We start from the raw sequence: 10794 nt of genomic DNA, 5'->3' as shown, positions 1-10794 counted from the left end.
CATGGGCATGCACGAGACAGCAGAGGGCGGGGGGAGGGTAGGGAGGGGCAGAGGGAGTGGGAGAGAATCTGAAGCAGACTCCGAGCTGAGTGCAGAGCCTGGTGCGGGGCTCGATCTCATGACCCTGAGATCACGACCTGAGCTGAAACCAAGAGCCAGACGCTCGACTGACTGAGCCACCCAGGAGCCCTGCAAACCTTCATTCTTGAATGGTTGGGCCATTATATGTTCTGTCTCCGCTAGGTTATTATAATTATCCATTGACTTTTTTCCAAGCTTCACTGACAAATAAAAGTGTAAGATATTTAAAGTGTACGTCGTGATGATGTGATATACATATGCTGTCCATTAATTTTAATCACGAAACACAGGAGTATCAAGAAGCTTTCTAAACGTATCCGACCTACTCCTCCATAGCTCTTTTGTAGTAGGAACTCAATTTCCTTTGAGAGTCAGGTTCAGTCACCCCAGCTAGTACAGTACAGCCCTTCTTTGCCTGTTGATTGAGAGGTCTGGGGAGTCCAAAGTGGCCAGCTGGAAGTCTCAACTTCCCATTCAATGGAGTCATTGTTTTATCCCCCGGTGAAAGCATGTCTTTCTTTAGAACGAAGACCTCTAGTCCAGAAGAGCTAGAGCTCTTGTTGTGGGGACAGGAAGCAAAAATTTTCTATTGTCTTGCTGGGGTAATAGTGAGGAGAGGCGCTCCCATTTCCATACCTTGATTGCAGGATCCATAAATCCATGTGATAAGAGGAACAGCACCTTATACCTATGAATATAAATGCTTAGATAGATCATGACCATCTCTTAGAGGCTGTTGTCCCAGATCCTCAAGTTACTGCCACTTAGCTAGAAACAAGTGAGGTCTTCCAAAAGTCATTCCACTTCAGGATGAGGAGAAACCTAAGACTAGTGAATTACATGAATATTGCTCAATTGCTGCACTCATTTCCTATGAAATGGGTTCCTTGTTTAGAAACGATGCTCTTTAGAATACTGTGATGGTGAATAAGGCAGTTTTCAAATCTACAAATATTGGTTTCTCAAAAACACTAAATGTGGGAAGGAAAATCCATATCCAGAGGTAAGTGTCTATCTGAGTAAGAACAAAGCACGTCTCCTCCCTTAATAGAAGTGTTCCACCATGAACCCCCTGCCACCTGGTAGTCATCTGATCACTCTGGAGACTTCCGTATCAGGGGCTCCATGTTGGCCTCTGCTTCTGGCAGACTGGGCACTCAGCAACGGCTGTAGTGAGATCAGCCTTGGTGAGTGGAGGCCCATGTTGCTGAGTATAACCTCCATCCCTGCCACTTGGCCACTTAGTTCCGGGCGCCGCTGGGTTCTGACATGACGGCTGAGGAAGGGCCTGATGGGTATTTGCATAATGGGTCCCCTAGCCAGCAGATTATTAAACTTCTGCGCTGGTAAGCTTATTCTTTGCTGATCACCCATGGGACACACTTCATATCGTATGTCTGTTCGGATGGGTGTATCCATATACCTCTTCCCTAGGCCTCCTTGTCACAAACTTTCAATCATGTATTTTCAAAGTCCCTGACCATTCAGCTAATGACTCAGACACGGCCCATGCATGGTTATACACTCATACTTCTGGCCATCTCTCCTCCAGGCAGAGTGAACAAGCAGGCGCACTGCTCAAAATTTTCCCTCTGGGAGGTTTACCCTTCACCAGTGTCCTTCAGAGCTGTCCCAGGTGGGACTGTAGTGTAGCAGCTGTCCTTTGGCCTTTGTAGGAGGCAGGATTCTAATTATGCCCCCCCCCCCCCCCGCCACCATATTCCAGGCTTCTGGTTATTCAAACACTAGTATGAATACTGCTGTGGTGGGATGTTTTTACTGAAAAAGTGAGTGTTTTATTTTGATAGCATTAAAAGAAAAACAAAATGGTATTTCTACAGTGAGGTGAAAACAATGTTTAAACTTCATTATCAATCAAATATTTTCCAAATGAGAGTATGTTTTATGAAGGTCCCAAAGCACAGGCAAATCTTAACACAATGGTACAGGAATCTATAATACTGGAAAAAGCTCGCTCTGACAGGGAGTTTAAAAACATATTTGTTGAATTCTGAAAGCAGTCAAGCAATCCCTTCCAAACAACTGTGTCAAGAGTGAAACAGTATGTTCCATTAATACCCTAACAATTTCATTGTAATACTTTTTACTGCTATGACAATTTTATATAAATTTTGCTATACTTAAAATAGGCTTTGAAAATGGAAAAGTGTACAAAATTCCAGATAAAATGATTAAGGGATGCAATTTAATAAGGTTTCCCCTTCCCTCATCATCGATGATTACCTTTAGCAGCTAGGAGTTAAACTTTAAAATATTGCACCCTCTGGGGTGCCTGGGTGGCTGTTGGTTAAGCGTCTGCCTTCAGCTCAGGTCATAATCTCAGGGTCCTGGGATCGAGGCCCACATTGGTCTCCCTGCTCAGTGAGGTCTCTGCTTCTCCCTCTCCCTCTGCCCCCACCCCCCTCAAATAAATAAAGTCTTTAAAAAACAAAATAAAATACAACCCCTCAAATGAAAACCTAAGTTTTATTTTTTTCATTGTATTTCCTTTTATCATTTTTTAAATTTAAATTTTAGGTAGTTAACATACAGAGCAATATTAGTTTCTGGAGTAGAATTCAGCGATTCATCACTTACATACAACACCCAGTGCTCATCACAACAAGTGCCCTCCTTAATGCCCATCCCTCATCTAGCCCATCCCCCACTCACCTCCCTCCATCAACCCTCAGTTTGTTCTCTGTCATTAAGAGTCACTTATGGCTTGTTTCCCTGAACACCTAAGTTTTAAATCTTAATCAGATATAACTGGAAAAGTTTACTTATATTTGGATGCCTTTTCTAAAACCTTTTCTTTTTTGTATTAAAGCAGAAACCAGTTCCCCAAACCTCTTATTCAATTATATATCCTGATTGGACTAACATCTGATAGAAGACTGTCATTTTTGCTTTTGTAATTGTGATTTTTCACTGTGCTCTTCTATAGCTTTTACAGAGCTCATGGTCCCTAATATCCCCCCACCCCTGTTTCCTGGGTGGAGAAATGGCTGCCATAATGAACTTCTCACTGATAGAGTTTCTGGAAACATGTGCCCTTTGTTATTATTTAAGAGGGACTCAATTTGGGCATTCTGGGCAGATGGCCTACCGGTTTTCTTGTGCTGCATACCAGTCTCCAGCATGAAAAATGCTAGGAACTTGAGGAACCGCACTTTCCAGAATGTTGGCAGCCAGGGTCCTGTCAAATATTGAAGAATCCTGTCCCAGAGATAATCATCATCAGTACAGAAAGTGTCTGCATTCACTCAGCTTCTGATACACATCCTGGGTCAAGGCCAGCCCCATACTATGCTCGGTGGCTTGCCAAGTGTCTTCAGCTTGTCTGCAGTGCCGGAGAAACTGCGCCCGGCAGTCTGGGTCCCTAGAGAGAGAACATCGCACTCAGGACGTTCTTGCTGTTCTAACTCTCCCATCCTTTTGAAGACGCGGTAAAAGCCTGAGGCTAAGTAGTGATCCTTGTCTAGCATAAGCACAAGTCCAGCAGCATAAGCACAAGTCCAGCAGTTGTCCTAATTTCCCATACAAAATGCCGCTTCCCCCACCGATGTTTGGTTTGGGAGAACTCGGCCCCTCCCTAGCGGCCGAAGGAGTCGGGATATTGGGCGTGAACGCACCCCATCTTCAAAGCTGCATTACGCGGGTCTCTGCGGCAGTCTCTTGGGTCACCTTATTAAATTGCATCCCTTAATCATTTTATCTGGAATTTTGTACACTTTTCCATTTTCAAAGCCTATTTTAAGTATAGCAAAATTTATATAAAATTGTCATAGCAGTAAAAAGTATTACAATGAAATTGTTAGGGTATTAATGGAACATACTGTTTCACTCTTGACACAGTTGTTTGGAAGGGATTGCTCGACTGCCTGGAGACTCCTTGAGGAACGACTGGATGGTGCCAGGACAGACACCTGCGGGACCCGACAGAAACCTACGGGGCCGTCGCCAGACCCCGCAGCTGCCCTCGCTGACTCACCTCGGCCCCGGATGGTGGGGGGGGGGGCGCCCTGAAGGCTCTCAGCTCGCCCGCGCCCCCGGACCCCCCCCTCCCCGCACGTCCCCGCCCGGCAGCTGCAGCGTGGCCATCGCCCCCGCCACTGGGAGCCAGGGCTCGGGGTCTGCCCGGTCCTGGTCCTCCGGGAAGGCGTCCCACCGCCGCCGTCCTACCGCACCCCAGCTCCGTGACCTGGTCCTCCAGCGCCCTCGCGTCCTGGTCCCCGCTGCTGCCACGGCCCCGCAGCCTCCTCCCACCCCGGCGGTGACCTCCTGTGATGGGCTTTTGCAGCTGGCAGAAGCTCTCTATTTCCACTGTCCCTGAGATGTCCTGCGGCTGGGCCTGACGCACGCAGGTGAGTCCTTTAAAGGCAGGCAGCTATCTCGATCAGGGAGAAGAGGAAGTCAAGAAGGATTTGCCACGCGTTGCCGCTTTGAAGGTGTAGGGGTCCACGTGGGAAGGTGTGCAGGAGGACCTAGGACCTGACAGTGGCCCCTGGCTGACACCCAGCAAGGCGAGGGGGACCTCATGTTTACAGTCTTAAACACGGGAATAGAGCCTCAACATATCAGTCAGGAGGAGGGAGCTGGGAATGAAAACCACAATGAGCTATCACGTCACACCCACGGGGATAGCTGTTAACAGGTGTTTAACAAGTGTCCTGAGGAGACTGGAACCCTCCCACATTGCTGGTGGGAATGCAAAATGATGGGGCATCCTGGCACAACAGGGTGGCATGTCATCAAAAAACTACACATAGGGGCGCCTGGGTGGCTCAGTCGTTAAGCGTCTGCCTTCGGCTCAGGTCATGATCCCAGGGTCCTGGGATCGAGCCCCGCATTGGGCTCCCTGCTCCGCGGGAAGCCTGTTTCTCCCTCTCCCACTCCCCCTGCTTGTGTTCCCTCTCTCCCTGTCTCTCTTTCTGTCAAAAAATAAATAAAAAATCTTTAAAAGAAAAAACTACACACAAAGTTACCAAATGACCCAGCAATTTCACTTCTAGGTACATACTCAAGAGACATAGACGCATGTGTCCACACAAGAACTTGTACATGAACAGGATCCAACATTATACTGCTTCCACCTCCTTACCCCAACCTTTAGAACCATTCTCACACATTTACCCCAGGCTACTGTATATCTATTGGAAAAGACGTGCTGTTGTTTTGGTGAATATCACATCTTGCCATGGGTCTCAGTTTTTCACTCACTGTCTTGGCCTGTGGGCCCTCGAGTCTAGGTACAGGTTAAGGAGCAGTGAGAGGTGATGGTAGGAGCTACAGAGGAGGATAAACAGGGCCCTGCCAGGCCACCATCTCAGGTGAGACCCTTAGAGGTTCTTCAGGCAAAGGGGAAATAACCTCTTCAGGTAGGAGTGGAAGGGCTGCTTCTGCTGGCAAAGACACATAATTTAGAGGTTCGGGGACCTGGACTCATTGACATGCACCCATATATTCCCATTCCAATTTCCAGTATCCTGTTTCTCCCAATCAGTGCCCTAATATTAACAGAAGAGCCCTGGTGAGGTTGTGAATTTAATTTGTGCTGTAATTCAGCCACTCGAAGATTAAACTTTGGAACTGGAATCCCCAAATATTGCACCCATGGCTACAAGAGAATGATTTCTTTAAGGCCTGTATCAGGACTTTTCAGGTCCTTCATTTGGACCTTGATCTGGGACTGTAAGGTTCCGAGCTCAGTCTTTTCTCTCCTCAAGTTCTGAAGCTCATTTAGAAACAACAAATCAACTCCATAATACTCCTATTTTTTTCCTTCATAATCTTCCTTATTTTGATGAAAATATTCTAACATATCATATACTTGGTGACCCAGAGACTTGTCTTTTTTTTTTATTCTTATGTTAATCCCCATACATTACATCATTAGTTTTAGATGAAGTGTTCCATGATTCATTGTTTGTGCATAACACCCAGTGCTCCATGCAGAACGTGCCCTCCTCAATACCCACCACCAGGCTAACCCATCCTCCCACCCCCCTCCCATCTAGAACCCCCAGTTTGTTTTTCAGAGTCCATCGTCTCTCATGGTTTGTCTACCCCTCCGATTTCCCCCGCTTCATTCTTCCCCTCCCGCTACCTTCTTCTTCTTCTTTTTTTTTTTCTTAACATATATTGCATTATTTGTTTCAGAGGTACAGATCTGAGATTCAACAGTCTTGCACAATTCACAGCGCTTACCAGAGCACATACCCTCCCCAGTGTCTATCACCCAGTCACCCCATCCCTCCCACCCCACCCCCCACTCCAACAACACCCAGTTTGTTTCCTGCGATTAAGAATTCCTCATATCAGTGAGATCATATGATACATGTCTTTCTCTGTTTGACTTATTTCACTCAGCATAACACCCTCCAGTTCCATCCACGTCGTTGCAAATGGCAAGATCTCATTCCTTTTGATGGCTGCATAATATTCCATTGTATATATATATACCACATCTTCTTTATCCATTCATCTGTCGATGGACATCTTGGCTCTTTCCACAGTTTGGCTATTGTGGACATTGCTGCTATAAACATCGGGGTGCACGTACCCCTTCGGATCCCTACTTTTGTATCTTTGGGGTAAATACCCAGTAGTGCAATTGCTGGATCATATGGTAGCTCTATTTTCAACTTTTTGAGGAACCTCCATACAGTTTTCCAGAGTGGCTGCACCAGCTTGCATTCCCACCCACAGTGTAGGAGGGTTCCCCTTTCTCCACATCCCTGCCAACATCTGTTGTTTCCTGACTTGTTAATTTTAGCCATTCTAACTGGTGTGAGGTGGTATCTCATGGAGGTTTTGATTTGGATTTCCCTGATGCCGAGCGATGTTGAGCACTTTTTCATGTGTCTGTTGGCCATTTGGATGTCTTCTTTGGAAAAAGAGACTTGTCTTTTATAGGCACTTAATCATAGGTAACTAAAGGTGAACTTTTGACTACCGCTTTTGCCACTTGCTGCTGTGGACTAACAGTGCCCACTTTACCATTGGAAACAGGGTATTAAAGCCTTCCAGTCTAATTGGAGATGTAGTCCAGGAAACCCAGTACAAATTCAGAGAACACACTGTTAAGATTCTGTTCCTTTGGAACCACTCTCACAATCTGTATCAGTCAGCCTTCAACCCGAAAAGCAGAACTAATGGGAGATTTTAATGTATGTATATTACATATACGGGTATGTGTGTGTGTATATATATATATAATGAACTTGGCTGCTACTTAGAACTGGCTCAAGCAGTCCCTTAAGGACATTGTCTCCAGGTATGATGTTGGAACCGGTCAGGCAGGTAGGAAGGGAAGACCATGTGCGGGTTGACTCGCACATTCTATGCTTTAAAAACACCGAAAGAGGGCGCTGTTGGTCAAAGGATACGGTTGTGGTTACATGGGATGAATCAGTCTAGAGATTCTGATGTGCAGCGTGGTGGCGACAGTTAATACCCTATCAAGTCCTGGCAATTTGCTGAGAGAGTAGATTTTCGGTGCTCTCACCCCCCCAAAGTAATTATGCGAGGAGATGGAGATGTTAATTAGCTTGACTGTAATAGCCATTTCACTATGTATACGTGTATACATCATTGTGTTGTAAAACCCAAGTGTGTACAATTTTTTTAATTTAAAATAAATAAATAAGTAATTTTAAGAAACACCAAAAGAAAAACAAGATATTGTGAGGTTTTCCTTTCACGCTTATACACAAATCTATATTTGGCAGTGTTATGTTCTCATTACTTTGCCGGTATTTTACATAAAAAGAAACTTTGACTATGCATATATAAAAATAATACATCTTATTGGTTTTTCACAAGTTCATTAATGCTGGAGAAATTTCTAGTTATATCTTTCTTATGATTTGTCATTCCTTCATGGAAAAATAAATTGTACCATTTTCTTCTAAAAAATTCAGAAGAGATCATAAGAATTTTGACTTCAAAACATCCCTCATTGTCATCAATGGTATTTGTTCACGTTTGGTCTCAAAATGTTGAACTTAACAGCAGAGTGATTTTATTTTATTATTATTTTTTTAAAGATTTTATTTATTTTTTTGACAGGGAGAGACACAGCAAGAGAGGTAACATAAGCAGGGGGAGTGGGAGAGGGAGAAGCAGGCTTTCCGCTGAGCAGGGAGCCCGATGCGGGGCTCGATCCCAGGACCCTGAGATCATGACCTGAGCTGAAGGCAGACGCTTAACAACTGAGCCACCCAGGCGCCCCAACAGCAGAGTGATTTTAAAAGATGGATTTCAAAACAGGGCAATGTTTAAGATATCAGCACAGAGGGAAACCTCACAAGTCTAGAAGCAGGTGGTATAATGGGATTAATAAAGGTTTGGTCATCTCCCTCCCTTAGCATTCAGCCAGCTGCAGAAAGAGTAGGGGGGATAGATGAATGGATATATGGATGGATGGATGGATGGGTGGATGGATAGATGGATAGATAGATAGATAGATAGATAGATAGATAGATAGATAGATTTGTTAAAGAAAATTGGCCTTACACAACTGTGGAAAGCAGTTAAGCAGGCTCTATAAGGTTGTTGTCACCTAAACTAAGGGTAGGGAGGTAACAAACAGGCCAGAACCCACAAACATGATCTGGAACACATAAGGACAGATTGAAGTACATACTCATCCTTGTTGCCTCTGACTTTGGGGATGATGTTAACCTGCCGAAGCCAGGAGGTCCCTCTGCATGGAGCTAAGTGCACACACCTGGCCCAGAAGATAGAGCAGCTGAAGGAGGAACCAGGGGAAAGAAGAGAAATTGCAGGGCCAGCTCCTACTTCACCCCAGTAAGGTGAATCAGCCAAGTAGCAGCAGCGCATGGGAGTTACAAAGTGGTTGCTGCTTCCCCTCATATACCATCCCCAATTTTCAAAGAATCTGCCTGTGGCACACTCTAACCACATACATATCGGAAAGGGGATTGCGGGTGATGTAATTTGGCCTAGCCAAATTGACACATTACAAGTGATACCCTTGTCACCTTGGTACACATGCCCATCTCCTTAAACCATGCTTGATCTCTACAGACAATGACAAAGTCATACTTCTGCCTAACCTGACACAAATCTCTCCCACCTACAACTGAGACATTCCTAACCCTTCCCTAAATAAGAGGGCATTAAGTCCTATATTTTCTTGTCTTGTTCATTCTTCCGCTACCTGTTCACCCCCCCAATTTAATATCTTGTACCTTAAATACTGAAAAAAGGTTAACTAATAACACATCTTGTGTTATAAGATAAGGGGATGAGAGGGTGTCAAAACCAAAATTATTTGCTTAATATATATGTGAGTAAATTCCTATGAAAATAAAGAAGTAAATACTCATATTATTACAGTCCTTTTTTTCTGCATATAATTATGTGATTACTTCTTCCACATTCCACCTTCTCTTACCCTTACAGGCACTTTTTCTGGGGATGCTCCTTTTCCTGATGGGGTGACTCAAACTTTCTCTCTCTTTCTCTCCCAACTTTCTCTCCCAAACTTTCTCTCATGGCCATTAGCAGTCCTGAGTCGATTAGCCTGGTGTAGTTTCCATTGACCGTAGTAAGTGGACGTGGGAGTATCTCTTGCATTCACACATACACCTGCTTACTCCCCTTCTGACCAAGGGTCCCTGAATTAATCAAACCCCACACTTGACTTGGTTAAAGATCCAAAACCTCGTGTATGAAGGGGACGCTTCTCAAGGAAGGAAGCTTCTAAAAACGTTTCCGTTATTATCTTTCTCCCATGCGTACCCAAAGGGGCCTGCAACCCTTTACTAGTGTGACTGTCCACTGGGGACGAGAAATATTCAGATTTGTCCATGATTGCAGGACCCCGGCACAGGACCCCGGCTCCGTACGGGCACTAGTGTCCTGGACCCACGAAACGTCATTCTGTCCTTTGGAACAACAGTGGGCTTACTACTGGGCCTTAGCAGGATTGAATGCTTGACCAGGGGACACCGAGTCCCCGTGCCGCCTGAGCCGTCCGTCCTAACGTGGGTGCTTTCCGACCCACCAAGTCACAGCCGGGGGGGTGCACACAGGCACCCCTTTTCAAATGGAAGCGGTGTGTGCAAGATCAACCCATGCAGGTCCCGAAGACGCAAGGGCTCTGCATGAGGAAGCGGCCCCAAACCCACGGCTCCGACTCCAGCCGCCTAACTTCTTTCTCTGGCTTGGAAGAATTCCAAGATGTTCTCCATGCTCTTTGCCCTCTGGTGTTCTCCCATCATGACGTGACAGGACAGAAAGGACTCTGCAGACGGAACTAAGGTTGCTAATCATTTGACCTTTATAGTGGGATGAGCGGGAGCGCCCAGGCCGAGGTGGTAAGGAAGCCCGAGAAGAATTGGATGTGTCATCGCTGACTTGGAGATGAACAGAGCCACAGGACAAGGGCCTGAGCGTGGCCTCTAGAGGTGACACTGAGCCCTAGCCAACGGCCTGTGGGAAAGGCAGCATCTATCTGTCTCATAGCACAAAGGACCTGAACCCGGCCACCCATCCCCATGAATCTGGACGCGCATCCCACCCCAGAGCTTCCAGGTGAGAACCCAGCTTGGCTAACATCTTGACTCCGGCCTTTTAGGCCCTGAAGCAGAGAACCGAGTGGAAACCACCCAGACTTCTGAGCTACAGGACTGTGAGAGAAGAAAGAACAAAGACTGTTCCAAGCCTCTAAGTCTGGTAAAA

General features: G+C 45.7%; 1 pseudogene; it reads right to left on the bottom strand.

Annotated features, from left to right (window-relative positions):
- Positions 1-3009: 3009 nt before the first annotated feature.
- On the bottom strand, positions 3010-9922 carry LOC118011209 (annotated as a pseudogene).
- Positions 9923-10794: the final 872 nt, after the last annotated feature.

Source organism: Mirounga leonina, unplaced genomic scaffold, assembly GCF_011800145.1.
Source record: "Mirounga leonina isolate KUSES-001 unplaced genomic scaffold, KU_Mleo_1.0 Mir_101664, whole genome shotgun sequence".
Taxonomy (NCBI): domain Eukaryota; kingdom Metazoa; phylum Chordata; class Mammalia; order Carnivora; family Phocidae; genus Mirounga; species Mirounga leonina.
This window is presented reverse-complemented; position numbering and strand designations above follow the sequence as displayed.